The sequence below is a fragment of the Felis catus genome, chromosome C2, assembly GCF_018350175.1.
Source record: "Felis catus isolate Fca126 chromosome C2, F.catus_Fca126_mat1.0, whole genome shotgun sequence".
Classification (NCBI taxonomy): Eukaryota; Metazoa; Chordata; class Mammalia; order Carnivora; family Felidae; genus Felis; species Felis catus.
Window position 1 is genome coordinate 82,545,929 of NC_058376.1, and position 20,578 is coordinate 82,566,506.

The 20,578-nt window shown below is 50.3% G+C and overlaps 1 long non-coding RNA gene across 1 annotated transcript; it reads right to left on the reverse strand.

Moving 5' to 3' along the window:
• Nucleotides 1-464: 464 nt before the first annotated feature.
• Nucleotides 465-10,380, reverse strand: LOC123380003. Its single transcript, XR_006585202.1, has 2 exons — nucleotides 6,064-10,380; nucleotides 465-1,002 (listed from the first exon to the last, which is right to left on the reverse strand). It is a non-coding gene; the product is annotated as an uncharacterized LOC123380003 (long non-coding RNA).
• Between the last annotated feature and the right edge of the window lie 10,198 nt (nucleotides 10,381-20,578).

The window sequence follows — 20,578 nt, forward strand, 5'->3', positions numbered from 1 at the left end:
GGAACCACGATTATGTAGCATTAAGAGGGAGGGTATGGTGTGCCTGCCAGGAAACCTCAGACACCCAAATGCAAAGGAGCAACACAGGACTGGTAAGGAACGTGAAGGAAAGCAGAGACATGATCAGAGCTGTATTTGCACCTGCTGCTGTGAGAGGTGGTCCTCGCTGCCCTATCACCCACCTCACCAAGACTAACTCAAGCTCCCAGATTGGAACTCTATATTCCAGGAAGCCCTTCCTCAAACATAAGTCTCCCAACCATTTGGGCCAGATAAATAGAGGAGGCTCAGTGTCCTACCCACTACACAAAAGCCAGAGAGAGTTCAGAGAGGGAAAACACAACTAGGGTTAGGAGATCAAGGAAGAGTCATAGAAGAAGAGCCCTTGGAGCTCATCCTAAAGGACAGGTAGGATTTGACATATAAACACACACACACACACACACACACACACACACCACACAATGTTTTAAATGTTTTATTTATTTTTGAGAGAGAGTGTGTGAGCAGGGGAGGGACAGACAGAAGGGGACCGAGGATCCAAAGCTGACTCTGACAGCAGCGAGACCAATGCGGGGGGGCTCAAACTCATGAACCGTGAGATCATAACCTGAGCCGAAGTTGGATGCTTAACTGACTGAGCCATCCGGGCGCCCCTAAACACACAACATTTTTAAAGCAGGAAGGAAACAGCACGAGCCAAAGCATGGGAATGAGCTAGCGTCGGGTGCTAGAAAACAGCTAATCAGCCAGCAGCTTCTGGGATAACCCTCCTTGGCTTTAAGAATGCTCCCAAGATGCTCCTGAGTCATGGCCCAAACTTTCTTTCCATGGATACAGCAGTTCCAGCCATATGACATTTGTGTCATGTGGAGCATGGGACGATGGAAGGATTGTGGGCTTTGAAGACCAAACAACCAAAGCTGAAATCCTGGTTCTGCCTTTTACTGGTTCTAGGACGATGAACACGTCAGGTAATGTTTAAAGCCTCAGTTTCCTCATCTGCAAAACAAGGATTATAATACCTACCTTGGGCATCGTCGTAAGGATTACATGCAGTAGTCTTGAGCATGTAGTAGCTGTTCAATAAGTGGTACGTTACAGCAACCTCCTCGTAATTACTGTTTTAAGGACTCCTATTTTCACACGTAAACAGTGCTGGGGAACAACCCAGTCATTGGAGGGAGTTAGTCAGGTTTCTCTATCCTCACCCTTGGCCGTGTCTGTTTTTGCTGAGATGAGAGGGAATCAGAAGAGCTGGGTCCTTAAAAAAAGAGAGAGAGAGAGGGGCGCCTGGGTGGCGCAGTCGGTGAAGCATCTGACTTCAGCCAGGTCACGATCTCGCGGTCCGTGAGTTCGAGCCCTGCGTCGGGCTCTGGGCTGATGGCTCGGAGCCTGGAGCCTGTTTCCGATTCTGTGTCTCCCTCTCTCTCTGCCCCTCCCCCGTTCATGTTCTGTCTCTCTCTGTCCCAAAAATAAATAAATAAATAAATAAATAAATAAATAAAAGAGAGAGAGAGAAAAAAAAGAAATCAAGAAACAGACTCTTAACTATAGAGAACAAACTGATACTTTACCAAAGGGGAGGTGGGTGGAATCGGGGAAGAGAATTAAAGAATACATTTATAATAAAAAAAAAGAGAGAGAGAGAGTACACTTACCGTGATGAGCACTGAGTCATGTATAGAATTATTGAATCACTATAGCATACACCTGAAACTAATATAACACTATATGTTAACTAACTGGAATTTAAAAAATGACTTAACAAAAAAAGAAAAAGAAGAAGAAGGAGAAGAAGGAGACCTGGATCCTTGTTCCACTTGGCTACGTGACCTTGAGCAAAGCATTTCAAACTCAGTGTCTCCACCTGTAAAATGGGACTGGTAACCACTATCCCAAAGGCTTGTTGGGAAGATTCATGATGCATGTGTGTTACAGCCGCTGCCAACACACTCCAAGTCCTCAGTCAAGGTTTTGGAAATCTTTGCCCTCCCTGTCACCCTCCCAGAGCCCAGTGTGCAACCCAGGGCTAGGCTGCGGGTCAGAGTGGCTGGGTGGTGGGTGGGGTGGGGTAGAGGCAGGGCCCAGAGCTGAATGCATAAATAACCAGCCTTCCCAGTCTTGCTTCAAAAGTCCTGGTCTCCAACCCTTTAATCATGGAGCTGCTCTTCCCTGGCTACCCTCCAGGTCCCGCCCGCCCACTTCCCAGGCAGAGGAGTGCCTGTGAAGGGAGCCCTGGATCTTTGCAGCCTGCCTGTTTTGTATGGCATGCTCATGAATAGATCCCAGGAACCCAGGGGGCCGTCTCTCAGCTGACTCACCCTGTACCCAACGTCCCCCACCCCACCTCATAGGCTAGGCTCTGGGCGCCCCACATCACCCCCTCTCTGACCAGGCCTATCCTTCAGCCCTGCCGGGCTGGAAAATGGGTTTGAGAGGACAGTGTCCTCCGTGGTGACCACATTTTACAAACCAAAGCATCAATCCCCAACGCCTGATAGTTCCAAGTGTTCTCATGGGACAATGGAAACCTAATATTAGAAAGTGAGCCAGTCTCAGAAAATCCAGGACATGTGTTTGCCATGTTGATTACCAGCCCCCCTCACTGTAGGCAAACCTCTCTTTAGGCAAGGCGGAGTACTCCTTTGGGATCAGGAGTGAGAAGTATGTTGGGGCTGGGGGTGGGGAGAGGGGATTGCATATGAAATCACATTTGGCAACTTGAGTCGTATTTTTAATGCACTAATGGAGTTGGCTTCTTGAAGAAAAGAACCAGTGATTCTTTTTCATATGGGAATGAATTCATATGGGAAAGAGTTCCAATATAAGGAGCTATTTTTAGATCTGGGTATACTAGATTTGCTTAGACTGAGGCTCACGAGTATTCAGTTTGCAACCCTTTCATTTGAGGTTTCCTTCTCTGAGTATCCACGGTGTTGAAATTCAACTGCCAGCCCTGTCATTTGCACTCCTCCCCAGTGGAGAGGGGATGCAGGGCAACATGGTGGAGTGCACGGTACCTGGGCATTGGCACCAGCGGGGCCTGGGTTTGAATCTCCTTCCACCAGCTCCCAGCCGGATAACACACCTTACAGTCTGCTTTGGCCTCTGAGCCAAAGCTCGGAAGGATGGAGCTGGGAGGGGGGTGGGGCGCAATATCCTTCCCTGATAGATCGGGTGGGAGAATTAAATCAGGTCATGTTCATAAGTCACTGAGCATTTGCTGGGGCACAGAAGAGATGAGACCACAAGATTCCCTCCCCCCAGGACTCTGCCTTCAGAAGTTCTTAAAAAATAACATCTGCCAGCCTAGGGAGCACATCTGTCTGTTCCCCGACACACCATTAGGCCCTGCTAACCTGAGCACATCCTGCTTTTGTAAATCATTTTCAACCAGGGCTCCCCTTCTCCCAGATGAGCCCCTCCTCCCGAGTCTGAGCTCTGGCAGACAATGAGGCTGCAAGATTAGAGCCGACCAACGCACCTTGGCGAGAACGCCCGCTGATCACTGCTTCCCTGCGCCCAGGCGTGGCTAGCCCACGGCACTCTCACAAGTCACAGCATCCTAGAATCCTATGGCTGGGGATGTCCTTGGAGGCCTATGCTTTCTGCTCCCTGCGGTACAAACAGGGAAACTGAGGCCGGGAGGAGGCAGCCCGTATTCAACGTCACACAGCTGGTTAGTGGCAGAAATGAGAGTGGGACTCTTAGGGGACACAGAATGTCCTCTCTCTCCTGTTTCCCCCTGGAGGGCTGCAGGTCTGGCCTCCCTGGGAGCCTGCATTCCATCCGGGCAAGAACTGTGTCCCTCATTAGTCCACACCCAGAGCTCTGAGTAAGTGGTGTTGGCTGATGGCTGACAGAATTCTTCACAAAGGAAGATTTAAAAAGAGCTTTGGAAGCCTCCTGGTTTTCCATCCTTGTCTTTGGGAGGCAGTGTGGTGCCGAGAAAGAATGCGGATCTGGAGCCAAGACACTTGGGTTCTGTAAAATGCAACAAGCTCACATATACAAAGTGACCGGCACAGTGCTGGGCTCAAGGAACGTGCTAGACAGCGGGGGCCATCATCTGGTATAATAGTCCTGATTCTGCCACCGAGTGACCTCGGGCAAGTCAACAAACCTCTTAGAGTCTCCGTTTTCCGGAGAATAGGAACAATAACATCCCCAGCTTACCTCCCGGGGGAAATCAGTTCTCCCAGGGATTTTGCAGGGCTTCACAGAGGAGGTGACACTTGAGAGAAGAGATGAGCTTACTACAAGTTCAAGGGTGAGACAGGAATCTCAGGTTGAAGGAGCCACAAGACGACAGTGATTCAGGGAGAAAAGTATGGGACGGATAAAGAGGATCCTGTCTGGTGGCCACTAAACACAAAACCCAGAAGCTTCTATGTACACACAGTCTTCACTCCCCCATTGTCACCCAAGGACTGGGGGCCTGAGGAGAACCAACGTGTACGGAGCCCCACGGCTTGCCCTGCATGTAGCATACCTTGTTTAATCCTCCCCACTGCCCTGCTGGGCTTGACACTATTCTCCAGACAAAGGTTAATTGCCTCAGGTCAAGCAGGTTGAGAATGGAGGCGCTGGGATGAAACCCCAACACGCCCAGGGCCCGGGACATCTCTCTGTGAGCCACAGGCCTGAACATCATTCCTTCAGGTCCTCCTCACATCCGGAGAGCTGTCCTCACCCCTGGCCTCCGTGCCTTGAACCCCACTCCCTGGAAGGACCTCCAAGTCAGTGTCCTTGCCAAAACTCAGGAGCAGGACTTAAACTGGTTCCTCTGACATGGACATGGGTTACAGGCGTTTGTGTCTGTGAAACTTGTGAAATCGGGTGCAAGCCCATATGTGTGTGTGTGTGTGTGTGCATGTGCACATGCATGCACAAATGTGCACTTTTCTGAGGAGCAGCCTCCAGCTCTCACCAGCTGTTCAAGGAGGGCCACACCTCAGCATGGTTAGGAACCTCCAGGCTCCACAACCTTCCGCAGCTGCGACACCAGAGAGACCCTTGAACTCCAAGTGAGAAATGCGGCCCACCTGAGCACCTACCAGCTCCAGGCTAGAAGTCCTTCAGGCTTCAGGGAACTCGCGTCACATCTTGACAGACTCAGTGCCCTCACGTGGGTTGTTTCTGTTGCGTCCTCCATGGAGGCAGAGCAAGAGGCTGGTGAGCTCTTGCGGGTGTTATAGGGGAAATGGAAATGAAGGGGCAGACTGGGATTTGGGCTTCTGGAAGTATCCAGGGTGGGGTGTGTTGTGAGATGAGCAGCTGGCCCTGGGCCGTGGGTGCTGACAGAGCAGAGAGGATCTGCCCTTCCCCCTCAGGTTGGGGCAGATGAGGAGTGAGTGACAGCAGCAGGTCCAAGCCAAGTGGCCTGAAGGGGCTCTCAGGGGCTCTTCAGCCACCACAGAGGCCCCGGAAATACCAGGGCTGGGAGAGGAGATGGGGGGGGGGGGTGGGCCACCTCTCCCAGGCACCCTTTGCTGCCATCAGACCCATTGCGTCTCCCCAGCCAGGCCCCGAGCTTCCTTTCCTATCAGGCTCCAACACCACACTCAGAAAGACCTTGTATGTTTTTCAAATTAATGCAATTAAGAGCATTAAAGTTTGCAAACGATAGAGTTTTTCATTTTCCTTTTATTTGATTAGAGAAATTCCCACCGCACGGTTCTTCCAAATGAAACCCAGACCCGAGGCCCATTGTTCCGGGGGCTTCCATGAGAATGTGTTACCTTTCAATCTCACACACTAATGTGTTTAGCGTTACAGTCCCCCCCGGGCGGCTGCAGGAAGGATCTGGAGCCTTGATTAAAGCGGTCTTTGCTGGGCAGGAATGTGGGCTCCTCCACCGGGGAGTCACGGAGGGGCTGGGTGTTTGCTCGGCAGGCCTCTGCTCACAGGGCCGGTGGGCTGGGGTCTGGGCTCAGGGGCAGTTGTGCCTCCCTGCCATTAGGCATTTCCCCCTCTCTACCGCCTTTCCTCCCAGACCTCCTGTACCACCAGCTCCAGCCCCAACATACATGCGACGATACAGTCCCCACCCATACATACCCTCTCCTCTCCTCTTTATCGCCCTTCTCGACGCTCCTCTCCTCTTGCCTATCTTCTGTCCCCCCGGCTGATGCTGGGCTTCCCGGCAGCCTCTCTCCATGGTCAGCTCTGTTCAGAGGCAGCGTTCAAGACATCACACTGATCACTCTGTTCCTCCCTCAGTTGGGCCCAAAGCTCCAAGGTGAAGAGCAGAATTAGAGCCAAAAGTGAAAAATTGATTAGAGGAATATGTAAGGATAGGCCTGGGAAAGGGAGGAGGGCGGGTCGTAACCCCTGTTAAAAATGCGACAGAGTGCCAAATTTAAACAGGATGTTAAGTCTACACCCCTCCCACCCCAAATCACCAAAGGCTCAGTGCTGGGAGGCCCCAGGTTCCTTCCTCCTCCAACTGGAGCGGCTGGTCCTGGCCCCAGGGTGGCTGCGTAGGCTGTATTCTGCCAATGCCCAGGGACGGGAAGCTGGCGGGACTTCTCTGCCCTGACAGCTCGTGTCCTGCAGACCTTCAACGGCCCAAACCAGGGTCCTAGGAGACACCATCGAGACCTGGCCCAAATTAGGCAAAACTGAAAAACAATTGGGCTGGTGAGCTAGAATCCAAACTAAAAATAAGCCTGTCAACTCTCAGAGGCCCTGCCACTCCTGGGTCCCAAGGAGTTGGAGGACTTGTGAGAGAAACATGATCTACCTTCACCCCCTGCCAAAGCTGCCCGGACCCTGCTGCATTCCAGATGCCCCGGAGTCATTCCACAGGCATCCTTGTGGGACCATGTCCCGTGGAGCAGAGTGGGCACTGGAGGGGTTCAGAAAGGAGCACTGTCCTCCCCCAGGGTGGTCAAAGAAGCACGGGGCCTAGGTGTTGCCCCTGGTGGTAACATTCTCTGAGGGAGAAGAGTCTCCCGAAGCAGGACCAGCAGGGACCAACTCACACTTGCAAACAGAAAGTCCCCTGGCCCCACTAGACTAAGAAAGGGGCCTAACCCAGACTGAGCCATCCCTTACCATCTCCCTTCCAGGCCTCCACAGAGCTCCGTACCTGGTTGTACCTTGGAAGTCCCAGGCCATTCGCATGCTCAGATTTGCTTTTGAAGAAGGCTTCTCTATGGAGAGTGGAGGCAGGGAGGCTGGTCCCCTGGGGCAAGGGAAGATGGAGCTGAACAAAAGCTATGGTAGAGGGTGGGGAGAAGGGGGAAGAGCAGAGGGATGACTCAGCCAGTTCAGAACCAGGTCCCCCACCTCCCACCTGAGCTGCTGCCTCATTTATTCTCTACTGAGTCCTAGGGGAGAAAAATACCCCCACATGGGCTGGGAAAGTTGGGGGACTGATTTGCAAGGCTAAGTGAGAGGAGTTCACTGTCCTTTTGTGCTCGCAGACACTCACTCAGGCAATACTTGGCCGATGAGATAAATCCACCTACACCTTTAAGCTGTACCTCCCCACGCAGGGCCCAGAAGGTCTAACCCTTGGATCAGTCCCAGGGTTCTGCCGCAAACATCTGCCAGGGCCAACAGCCCCCAGGTAGCAGATGCATAATGTGAACTGCATTTGGATGAAGAAGGAGTTGGAGAAGGCAGTGTGAGGGAATCTGGATTGCAGGGGAAACTGCTCAGGAATTTGGCTTCATGTCCAAGTTGATTCTTCCTAGACAATCACCTTAATGTGGGTATCTCTTGGTTACCCATGCTTCAGGGAAGGATGGGGAGGGGGTGGATGATACCAAAGGTGAATAATCCAAAGACTATTTCTGATTATTCCTGTTGGACTTTGCCAGTTGGCTTTTTTTTCCCCCTGCTGGGAAACTTGCTTTCCTAAGCAGGATTTTCTTTGACTATTTTTCAAAATTTACTCATGATTTCCAACCACGAACAATGCTTCCCCGAGATGACCAGGCTTGGCTTTATCCTGAGCTCCATTTAAACCACAAAGACAGAAAGCAGGGGGGTGGGGATGGCGATTAACTGAGATGGTGCTGGGGGCCAGGCACCCTTACTGAGGGGTGAGAATTGGTTGTGGACAAGTCCCAGGGTGAGGAGACTGCCATGGGAAATTCTAGTTGCTGGGATCAGTGCCTGCCCACTCTGTCCCTGTCCATTCTCCACGGGAAGGCCCTGAAAGGACGTGGCCACAAGGCATGCAAAGGCCTAAGTGGTGGCTAGGTCAGAAGCAGAAAAGCAAGCTTGAATGATATGGGGTTGGGGGTGAGGGATAGTGGCCCAGGTAATAGGCTGGTTCCCACAGAAGATGGGGAACAGGAGGCTGAATACAATTTCCAAAGGGTTATGGAAACATTCTAATCTAAGCCAGCACCTATATTCCTGTACAGCCACCAGCACAGAGGCTCAGAACAATACAAGGGCCACTTAGGAGCCAGTGCCCATGCACCGGGGGCCTCTGTAGTGCCCACAGAAGATGGCGAAAGGCACGGTTCTCTATCCTGTCCACATCACTCCACCCCCCTTAGCTCACAGTCCAAGAGGCACTGCAACAAGGATTCTTCTCTGAGTTTCAATTTTCATGGAAATGAACCATTTTATCTCAGAACACAGGGTGGGGTGGGGGGAGGAATGAATTCCCTTTCCTTAATGCAGATGGACTAAATCCCTTCGCTTCTTACTTTAAAAAAAGAAATCCAAAAGCTGCTGCCATTTGCTCTGTTGGATGCCAGCTGATAACTCAAAGCCAGGAGAATAAATTCAGAGGCTAGGTGGCTTGTAGCTCCTCTGCCTGGGCCCCCAGTGGAGCTGCCTCCGAGACCCCTCCTGGTAGCCAAGGGTCTCAGGAAGGACAGAGCAGGGCTGGTGGTGGGGGACAACCTGACTTTGAGGAAAGTGACCAGACTTGAGCAGGAGGACTGGAACTCTTTGAGCCAAAAGACCAGTGCCTTCAGGAAGGGTTTCACAAAATACTGACTAGTTTGCCATAGCTTCGGCCCAGGCCTGATTCAGTCAACATCAGCCCACACATGGTACAAATCCTCAAGCCTGTATGCAGCAACAACCTAGCATTAATTGACCGAGCTCTGACTCTATGTCAGGCATTTACATGCACTCCCTCACTAACAATCCTGAGAGTAGACATTAGCATTAGCCCCACTTTGCAGATTGCGGAAACAAGGCCCAAAAGATTAGGTAACCTCCTTTAGGTCATGCAAAAAATAAGTAGCAGAATCAGGATTCAAACTCGCATATCTGATTTCTGAAACTGTGCTCTTCACTGCTAAGTTAGGTCCATCTTACCAGGCTTTTCCGCTTTGCTCCTCATATGGACATTCCAGTTCAGCCCCAGAAGTGCACCATCTGCTAGACTCTCCTCTACCTGGAAGGCCCTTCACCCTGGCCTCCATCTATGACCTTCCACACTGACTCATTGTGCCAAAGGCCTGTTTCCTCTTCTGGGCCCCCTTGGCATTTGTTCACCTTAGTGGTCCTCCAAGAATATCTCCAGACCAACAGCAGCAGCAGCAGACCCCACCTCATACCTGCTGAATCAGAAACTCTGGGCATGGGTCCCAGCAATCTGTTTTAACAAGCCCATCGGGAGATTCTGATGCACACTCAGCTGGAGAACTAGTGGGCGACCTCTTGCTTCTCCAGACCCCATCAGTCCTGGTAACATTTAAGGATAAGGTTAGCTCTTGCTGTAATCTTTGACACCTGAGCCCACATCATCAGGTATATTATAAAGGAATTCTGAGCAGCTAATAATGAAATCAGTGAGGATTGTTTTGGCTTTCTGCTGCTGCTTTCTGCTCCACTGCTTGGCATCCTGTTCTGGAACAGAATGACCATCGCCACACGGGCATTATTACTACTATCTTCAGAACGAGCTTCAATACCTTCAACCACTCCCTCCCCACCTCAACTGGGGCCTGAGCTATAGGGTCTCCATAAAAATCACCTGGAACCATTAGTATTCCATCCTCAAAGAACCTGTCCAGGCTTTGTTGCTGAACTGCTGCTTAACTCCCTTCCTTGAAGTTTCTCACCACAACCCACAGCCAGGCCCTGGACTAGAGGATGACCTTCCAAACCCGTTTGTCCCAGATGTGCAATCAGACAACTCCACCCTTACTGATGAAATCTCCATCTCTGATTATGGTATTTTCTATGTCTCCCTTTAATTCTGTCAATGTGTGCTTCATGTGTTTGAAGCACTGTTATTAGTTGCATACATACTTATGTTTTTACTTCCTGATGGATTGGCCCTTCTACCATTGTAAAATAGCCCTCTTTATCTCTGGTAATATCCTTTGGCTTGAAATCTATTCTATCTGATATTTATACAGTTTCTCCAGTTTTTGAATGTATATCATTTTTCATCCATTTATTTTCAACATATCTGTGTCTTTATATTTAAAGTATCTCTTGTAGAGGGGCACCTGGGTGGCTCAGTCAGTTAAGCGTCCAACTCTGGCTCAGGTCATGATCTCACAGTCCATGGGTTCGAGCCCCGCGTCGGGCTCTGGGCTGACAGCTCGGAGCCTGGAGCCTGCTTCGGATTCTGTGTCTCCTCTCTCTCTGCCCCTCCCCTGCTCATGCTCTGTCTCAAAATAAATAAAAACATTAAAAACATTGTTTTTAATAATAAATAAAAAAATGTAAAGTATCTCTTGTAGATTACAAAGGTTTTTTTTTTCCTTTATCTATTCTGACGATCTCTGCCTTTTAATTGAAATGTTTAGTCCATTAACATTTAATGTAATTATTGATATGGTTACATTTAGTTTTATTTGCCTCCTCTGTTTTCTATTTCTCTGTTCCTGCTTCTCTGCCTTCTCTTAGATTTTTAGAATTCCATTTAAATGTATCTATTGGATTTGTAGCTATACCTCTTTGCATTAATTTTTTTATTACTGCCTCAGGGATTACAATATATATCCTTAACTTTTCACAGTCCACTTAGGGTTACTATTTCAAGTAAAATGTAGAAACCTTGCAACCACAGAGGTCCATTACTCTCCACCCCCATCCTTTCTGCTATAGTTATCATGTGTATTTCATCTACATATATTATAAAACCCACAAGACAATGTTATAATTTTTGCTTCAAATAGTCATGTGAACTTCAGAGCAATTAAGAGGGCTTATTGCCAAAGGGAATCTCAAAATTAGAAGAAGCTTTCTTAGAAAGCTAATTCATCTCATTCTTAGCAAAAAGGAACCTGGAGTTTTTAATGTTCCTTCGCTCCGTTCTAGCTGATGTGGTCCTAAGTCCACAGGGCAGAACCACAGTTGATTTATCCTTTATCTTGTCTTTAAGAGTCTTTACCCAGTCCCCTGAGACCTGATTATCAGACTCAAAGTTTTTTTCAAAGTTTTTTAGGAGTTCTTGGCATTCAGACATGATAACCCAGAATTCCCAGATTATGCAGATTAGGCCTCACCAACACCTTGTCTCTCAAAAGAGGTACTTTCTCCCATGTTATTACTCCTATGTATTATTATTCTTCCATGTTATAGTGTGTGGTTTTTTTTCTCACCTTTCCTCTTAGATTATAAATCCTGAAGGTAAAGAATATGGTCTTATGCATAGTAGGTACTTAGACAACTTTGCTGAATGAGCAAATGAACCCCAAATACATTTTCTGGCACCTCTGAGGACAGATGGGCACAGAAGGGAAAGTGTGCTGGGAAGAGAGGGAGGTCCATGTGTCTGCATCTGGAGTGGTGGGAAATCATTTCCAGGGACAGGGGGTATATAGCCAAAAACATCACTGTGGATTGATGGGGGGGATCACAGAAAGCCTGGGGTTGACTCCGATGAAATGTAAATGTGGGAGTGGAGAATGTGAAGGCTGCAAAGTGGAAGAGGGGGAGGCTACCCGGCCAGGATGTGTGGGTGGGACCAGGATTTCCAGCATGCTCACATGTACCTGGAGGAAGTATGTGCTGGGCCACCCAGAGCTGCTGACACTGCAGCCTGGAGGGCTGAAGCTTTTTAGAGAAACCATTAGTCTAGTGACAGGGAGAAGAATGAAAAAGCCGCCAGGGCCAGGGTAAGCACAGGGCTGTTCCACAGGGCTCTGGGCCACACCATAAGGGAGGCAAATGGAGGTAATTCATCTGGGTACTTCTAGGAGACACCAGGGAGTGAGGGTTCAAGGGGGTGGCACTGAAGCTGGTCAGAAAGGCCCTTTGCCCTGGAACCAGGGGACCTGAGCGTGTAGTTTAACCCAAGCCTCCGGGAAGAAGGGTGTCCTGACAAGACAGGGTCTTCCCGGGGTCAGGACAAAGGAGGAGGCCATGACTGAAAAGATGTGAAACTGGGAGCGCCTCTGAGTCATGCCCGCAGCCTGTGCTGAGCTAATTGAATAACACAAGACCTGCAATACCTAATTTCATATGAAATGTGATAATCGAGTAATGGGGCAGAGTTCTGCATGTGGCTGGGAGAAAAGCTGAGAGGGAGGAGAGGCGGGGCAGGAACTAGCCGCAGCACGTTTCGGCCTGTGTGAGCCAGCGAGCCAGTCTGCTGGGCGCTGCCAGCTGAGGTGAATGAAATGCCTGTTGTTTCAAGGCAGGGGGAAAATGAGTGACCGTTATTTAGAGTAAGGAATTTGTACCCAACGTGGTGTGAGGCTAAACAAATCTGCCAGTGAGACTTGACCTGTTACAATAACCTTAAATGTTTGGGGCTCACACGAGGAGGGTGAGGGGAGGGCACGTGTGCTTATGAGAACCTACTATGTGCACATCCCCGTGGCAAACTGGCCACCAGTGGAGGGCAACACTAGGACTCATCGGGTTCTAGAATGGCACTGGGAGATTTTTAGGTTGCAGGAATTTTCCTAGTTTACAACAAAGAATGGCTGCCTCCTTTATGCATTACACTTTCTTCTAATACCATGTGGTAAGCACGATTACAAAAAGACAGTGGAAGCCTTCCGTTAGGGTTCCGGGGATTCAAGCTAAGAAGAGTATGAATCCCAACCCCAGCCCCCTTCCACAACAGGCAATGTCTGAATATTTGAAAACACACTTCTCCTTCCAGTCCAATCCAGCTAGATCGCCGACATCCAAGCTGACTGTCGTTTCTAGTTGATTAAAGGCCTGGACAAACTGGATCTTGAAAGAATTCAAAGCAGATTTGAATAACTCCTAAAGGCCTTCTCCAGCATGGGAATCGGAGGCCATTTCCCCAAGCCCTCCTCTCCCATGATGGTCTCTTGGCTCGTCAGCAAAAGTGCTGAGCTCTTTCTTGTCTGGGTAACTATCCAATTCTATAAGGTGATCCTGCTTCTCTGCCCAGTGCAAGAGATGGCAGGGCTTATCCTGACTTTTATAAATTGGGTTGCTCACCACTTTAGGGGAATTCTGCACTCAGCAAGGTCCCTGGTCAGGATCAGTTGATCAGAATATCCCATTTTGGACTCTACAGCATGAATGGTTCTACCTGGACACAGGTTTAGGCAGGTCTGTTCTGGTTGAAGTTCTTCTTCTTCTTCTTCTTCTTCTTCTTTTTTAAACATTTGTATTTATTTATTTAAAGTAAGCCCTACACCCAACGTGGGACTTGAACTCATGACCCCAAGGTCAAGCGTCACATCCATTACCGACTGAGCCAGTCAGGTGCCCCAGTCCTGATGGAAGTTCTTAAGTGAGGACTTCAAAACAAAGGAATTACTGAATTCCTGGTGAATAGCCAAATCACAGAAAGAGTCAGCTACAACTTTCTTAAACAACTAAAGTAAGCATTTTGCCTAATTACAGGGGTAAGGCATGGCTGTCTTTCTGGTTCTAGTGGCCCATCCCTGCTCCTCGGGTCAAGGGTAGGTGAGCCTCATGCTGCCCCTGAACCTCAGTCATCTCCATGGTGTCAGTTTCTGTCCTCTGCATCTGCCATGTTGCCAGGCGCCTGGAGACCCTATTTCTATTTTCTTAATACCTGGTGATTATATTGCAATACTTGGCGGCAGGATTGGCACAAAGCTCAGGAGAGCTCTTCTGCTGCCAATTTTCAGCATGCTTCTCACCCCCCCACCTCTCATCACATCACCCTCTGCTGGCTCACACTTCTGCTCTCCCCAGTCCTCTGCTGGCCTTACTCCCCTGGTTCCTGCACCAGCATCGCAACGCCCACTCGTAAGGCTCTGGCAGGACTCAGCAGCCCTCGGGCCCAGGCTGCCTTACTGCCTTGACTGTGCCGGCTCCAGAGGCTGGGCTGCAAGGCCTCCTTGTGACAGCACCCTTCGGCCCCGCTTGGTGGTCAGGACTGACAGTTGGCATTTGGACGCCCACATACTTTTTTGTTGTCATTACATATCAGCCCTGTGATCCCAGTTACATACCTTGATTGCTTTCTGATTGGTCTTTTGGCCAAAAAAAGTTCCCTCAGCCTAGCGTTGTTGTGATGACCATAATCATGCTGGGCCACTAGTTCATAAGCCCCATCATTATTAGTACCCTAATGGCTAATCAAATATTAATACATATTTTGTTTAATAATTAGAATGATTAATGATGATTCATTATTAAAATATCATCATCAGTCCGGGCCTCCGCTCAACTCCCTGAGGGCTTTGGCCAGCTTTTGCAAGTGGTACCTGTGACCACTGGTTACATGTGGAACTCTGACCCCTGGGGTAGCTGAGGCCTTTTGTTTTTTGTTCGGTGATGAATGTTCATATTGTGCCTCGGCGCCCACTGCTTCCTGTGCCTCCTCCCCTTGGCTCTCCTAATGTCACATGACTGTCACAAGCTCCCACACATGCATATCACACAGGTGTAGGTCAATGGGTAACCCCTGAAAAACAAAGGGGAAAAAAGGAGAAATGCTCTATGTTTCTGAAGGCTGTTAGTGGGAAAGCTCCATGGTCACATTATGTTTTCAGTGTATGAGGGTGGGCCTCCTAGGTGGGTTCACACATTAGCATGGCACCTATGGCTTCTAGAGTGTCGGGTGTGGAGAAGAGGAGGAGGGCCTAGAACAGGCCTTCGGAGAGTCCAAAGCACTGGCCTTCATACTCATAGCCTTCCCTCCAGGTACTCGGGGTGGATATGGTTGGTCCCCCCACTGCCGGAGAAGAAACTGAGGCCCAGTGAGATTACGTGACTTGCCTCAAGCCACACAGCCTATAAAAACAGGAGGAAAACCTGGGTCTCCTGTCGCTTCAGCCAGGGGTTTTCTGTTCTGTTTTCTGAAACAGAGGTAAAATTCTTTCTCTCACCCTCTCTCTCTTTTTTCTCTGGTGTTTCTGGGGAGACGTATGGCTGGTTCCCAACTGCTTCGAGGAAAGCGGCAAAAATCACTCCAGCTAAGTGGGTTTGGGGCATTGACAAAGGAACTCTTGGCTTTCCAGAGGCTACTAATGGGAGCGGGGGCGGGGCTTAGCTGGGGACGGATAGAATCACTTGCAAAACCCTAATAAATCTGCAGGCCCAGCTGTTCCTCATCTGATGATCCTGAAGGGAAAGTGTGAAATAGTAGAGATGCTGATGGGCCTGGGGGGCCCCTTCAAAGGCAACCCGGTTTTCCCAAGGACCCCGGAGCGGGGGTGGGAAGTGTCCGGAAATGTCTGAAAGGCGTTTGTTACAGTTGGGAGGCCTAAGGCCCCCAGAGGCCATATGCACACGTGGAGTGTGCCTGGGAACGCCCCAGGCCTAGAAGTGCTGGAGGGGTGGTCAAGCCATCCTCTCCCAGAGCAAGAGAGCATGGGCTGGGAGTCGGCAGCCCCGAGTTTGAATCCCAGCTCCCCCGTTCACGGTCTGTGTGGGCCTGAGTGAGATGTTTAACCTCTCTGAACTTCATTTTTGTCACTTGTAAAATGCGGATAATAATCCTCCCTTCGGGATTGCTGTGAGGATTAAACGTGCTAATATATGTAAAGCTTCTGGCACAGGATAGGGCCCAATCGCAGTTCTTTCCCTTCCCTTCTTTTTCCTCTTTCCCCTGCCCCAGGGAATCAAGTGAGGCCAAGCCTGGGAAGGAGGAGCAGCCCCCTACCCCACCCCCCCACCCCACCCACATACTCTGCTGGGTGTGGATGGGGGTGGAGTCTTGCAGAGCAGTGTTCACACCTCCGTTGCCTCTCCAGCTCCCCTCCAGCCCCTGCAGGGGCAGGCTGGAGGCGGCAGGCGGGATTGCAGAGTAGTGTCCCTCCTGACCTGACCTTGATCATTCTAGGCCTACAGGAGCTGGGGGTGGAGGGGGCTGCTCAGTCCTGCTGGGACTAGAGGCTTCCAGAGAATGAGCCGTGGACCCCAAGGCAAAGGGCACCCTCTCTGTGACTGAGGACTCTGGCAGGAGTTGAAAAGCCTTTAATTGGGTTCTGACTCCTCCATTCCCTAGGTGATGGTCACCCATCGTTCCCAGCAAATGGGCCAGCCACAAGCCTAGCCTCTGAGAGCAATTCCAGGGAGATCTAACCACAAGGACACCAGGCCCTTGGGACATCCCCGGCTACCTGAGCTCACACGGCCTAAGCCAGGATGTGAGAGCCCTGCATTCTCTGGGCTTGAGAATAGGTTCAAGACTTTCACCCGCTGGGGAACCCCAGGCAAGCTGGGGAACCCCACTGATTGGAGGTCGCACACCTTCAAAACGCTAACACTCGTCTCAGAGTTATGAAGCTTGCCCAGATCATCCTCCTGTATTAAGCCCTGGTTTGGTGACTTGGCCCAAGTGACACTAATTGGGGCCTGTGGTTTTCTTTTCAACACTGTAAACAGAAAAGTATCTATCAGGTTAGAAAGATTAAGGCCAGATCAGAGTAAGGAGTTGGGCCTTTGCTGGGTTGACAATGAAAAGTGATGATATGTTAGGAGAATGATGCACTCAGAATACACAGTAGAGAATTTTAGTTAGCCATGCATAGATGCTCAGGTCTGGCTCCTGGAAGAACCTTAGACCCAAGCCTGAAAGGCCCCAGCTCTGAGCCTCCTTGTAGGGTCTGCATAAGCTTCTACCCTCATTTGGAGATCAGATGTCCAAAGAATGGGGCAATGGTGCATGATTTTAGAAACCGTGGATGCGCTTGGATGTATGTGTATGCTCGTATTCAGTGCATGTGCACAAGGCCCATCTCATTACGGAGTCGGGGAAAAAGATGCCAGCTTGATTTATAAATCTTGGGCATTTAGACATATGGCATGTAAACCTCTGTTAGTACTCTCGTGCTGAATCCTGCAAATGTTAGTGGCAAGACTAACATAAGAATGGCCCCTAGTAGATGCTCAGTAAACTTTTGGGGAATGAATACTTGACCCAACGCGCACAATAACTCAAAAGGAGGAGAATTGGCAGAGAATGGACCAAACTGGCCAGAATTTCCCAGAGACCAACTCTTCTGCTGTATTTCCAATTCTGTTGAGACAAACAGCATAAATTCAGTGAAGCCTGCCTGATGGGCTCTCTGCACATAATTCCCCTTCCTGCATTTCTTTTCCACTGTTTCCTGTCTTGGATTTTTCTCTTTCCTTGTCCCTTTGACCTTTTTCCAGCTCTGATTCCCTCCCCAGCACTTTCTTCAGTTGCTCAGGCGGTTTGTTCTCTCCTTCCCACAAGTAAGTCAGCGGCAGAGGTGAGGAGCCATGGGCCCTGCACTCACAGGCCTGGCTGGAACTGGGTTCACCTGGGCTTGCAGCCTCAGAGCAGATCCTGGTACTGACCTGAGCTCCTCTCTCCTTCTGGAAACTTCTATCTGGTTCAAGAACGGGCGAGGTCAGGAGACAGCAGGGTGAGATGGGGAGCAGAGGTGGTAGCCCTCTTGAAACAAAGATGGGTGGAGCTGCGGTAAGTAAATGTGATGAGAGCCCTTAAGCCGCAGAGTAATCCAGGAGGGCAGCCCAGCTGCTCCCCTCCGCATCACTTGTGTCCACTGGCTGCCTTGTGTCCCAGCCCCACAAGGAAGTCCTTCCTCATATCTAACCAATACCCTTCCTGCTGTGATTCCTGCCTACTTCCTTCTGGTCCATGTGGATGATGCTATCCTCCTCATCTGTCCACTGGCACCTCCTCAACAGGCCTCTCCTCCAATCCCTTCAGCTCACAGGCTCCGGGGAGTGAAAGCAAACTTTAAGAGGATGTTTAAAGTTTGGCTTCTCATCACCACATCTCAGCTGAGTCCATAAAACCGCCTTATAAAGCCCACTGGCCAGCCAGCTGCCCTCAGCCTCAGGGGCCTCCCTGTTTTACGACCGGCCCCAATTCAGACACCAGCTGGATGTAGGAACTCGCCGGCTTTTATGAAGAGATGTTAACGAGAAGCATCTCTTCCCTTCTGTCCTGTCTCTACTCCTTCTCTCATTCATGTGCTTCTTCAGTCAACAACCATTTACCAAGCACCTCCTCGAGACAGGCTCTGGGTCAGGCGCTGGGGTGGGGGAGATCACAGGTCAGAGCTGGGGTGAGGGGTGGTTCTACCTTGGAAGGGCTGACCCTGCAGGAACTAGAGCCTGGGTGGAACCTCAACAGTAGCTGTAGTAGCTAGATCACACTGCACTGTCAGTGTTTGTAAATTACACAGTAATTGTGAAACAGTGTTGGAAAAACAAACAATTACAGAGCGCCTGATAAGAGCTGCCACAAGATGTGCTCAGAGAGCTGGGAAGCCTTGCAGAGGAGACTCCAACTGTGCTGAGGATCAGGGAAGTCTTCCCAGAGGAGGTGCCCTTTGAGCTGTTACCTAAAGGATACTTAAGAGTTTGCAAAGCGGGCAAGGTGGGGCAGGTGGAGGAAATGATAGCAAAGGTCAGGCCTTCTTTTGCTAAAGACTGGGCGTGAGGGCTGGGTAATTAGTGCTGGGCTCCCAGCAAAAAGCCCGGGAGCAACAGGGGGTCAAGTCTTTCCATCTGTGAAATGGATAGTGTTAGTTAGTTAAATGAAAAACCAGAAGTACTAATAGCTGGCACGTGACTATTGCCTTTCATCATTTCTAGCCACTTTTCATATGCATGGCCTCTCTCTGTGCTTACAATGCTATTTTAATCCCCATTTTGCAGATGAAGAAACAGTCTTAGAGAAGTGCGATGACTTGTGGCTGGAGACCCAGCTGGCGAGTAGCAAGTGTAGAGATTGTATTCCAAAGCCAGGGCTCTTTCTCTGGGTCAGTTTGGAGGTGCTTAGGGGAGTGCTGAGGGATGAAGGTGAGCAGTGGGGAGGAAGGAGCCAGGGCAAAGAAAGCATTCCCTCTTAGGAGCCTCTGTTTTGGTGTCTGTATCCCACTCCTCTCTGTGCACCACCTAATACTGGGGTGAGCGCTGGGGTGTGGCAGGTGAGACAATATAGGCAGGTAAAATCTGAGATTCCTCGATTTCTCTGGGAGCAGGGGAAGGAAAAAGAGGACCCCCCAAAAGTAGACTCACCTGGAGAAGAGTTCTTGGCAGCATCACATTTATAGGGGTCCCTAGACAAAAGGAAGGATTTAGGGAAAAGACACCAGGATCAGCCATGAGCCCCCAGGGCAGCCACTGTCTCTGGGTGGGTGTATTCAGGGACTGAATGCCCCCTTCTGGCTTGCCCTTGTGCCCTCCCACCTGCAAGGGGCCAGTCCAAGCCTCAGATTTGTATGTAAAACCCCAGGGACTAGGGAGAAAATCTGAACCCACAGACATACCTCCATAGTCAGCTGCTCAGAATGGAAGGGGTGGAGGGAATAGGGACTCAGGCACACAGCATCACACTGTCCCAAACACGTGGAGGCAGTCGTAGACAAACAACGGCCTGCACTCATACCTGCTCACCTGGACTGGAACACACACAGCCCCTCTACTCCCACCCTAAACGCAGCCACACACCCCGCCGCCCACGACCCTCTTCTATACACGCAATCGAATCCCTATCCCACCCGCACGGGCCCACTCATCCTCTCACACAAGTATGAGCACCACATGGGGCGACTAGCATTTACAAACTGCTCATACACACGAAAGCACCACTCCCCAGGTCCACAACAGCATCCAGGGCCACTTGCCCTCTCAGGTATATGACTATGTATGGAAATAATGTTCACACACGGCCCTGCGGGCCAGAGATAAGGGACCCAGAGAGCACTGGGGTTTAAGCTGAGGTGCCCAGCAAGTGTCCCCAGCCTGGCTTCCCTCAATCTTGTCATTCTCTTCTCACCCCTTCACTCACTCTCAGCTCTGGCAGATAAGAGTTGACCTGACCGGGACCAGGTCTCCATCCCTATCTCCAACCCCCTCTCCCCTCCTTACAACCCCGTAAGTGCCTGTCAGGACAGCAGGGACACATGTAACATTACCCTCCCCCTAGCTCTACCACCATGCCCAGTACCTGGGGCCAGAGAAGTGTGGGGTTAAGAATGGCTGCCTGTTGGGGCGCCTGGGTGGCTCAGTCGGTTAAGCGTCTGACTTCAGCTCAGGTCATGATCTCGCGGTCCGTGAGTTTGAGCCCCGCGTCGGGCTCTGGGCTGATGGCTCAGAGCCTGGAGCCTGCTTCCAATTCTGTGTCTCCCTCTCTCTCTGCCCCTCCCCCATTCATGCTCTGTCTCTCTCTGCTCAAAAATAAATAAATGTTAAAAAAAAAAAAGAATGGCTGCCTGGTCCCAGGGTCCCTTCT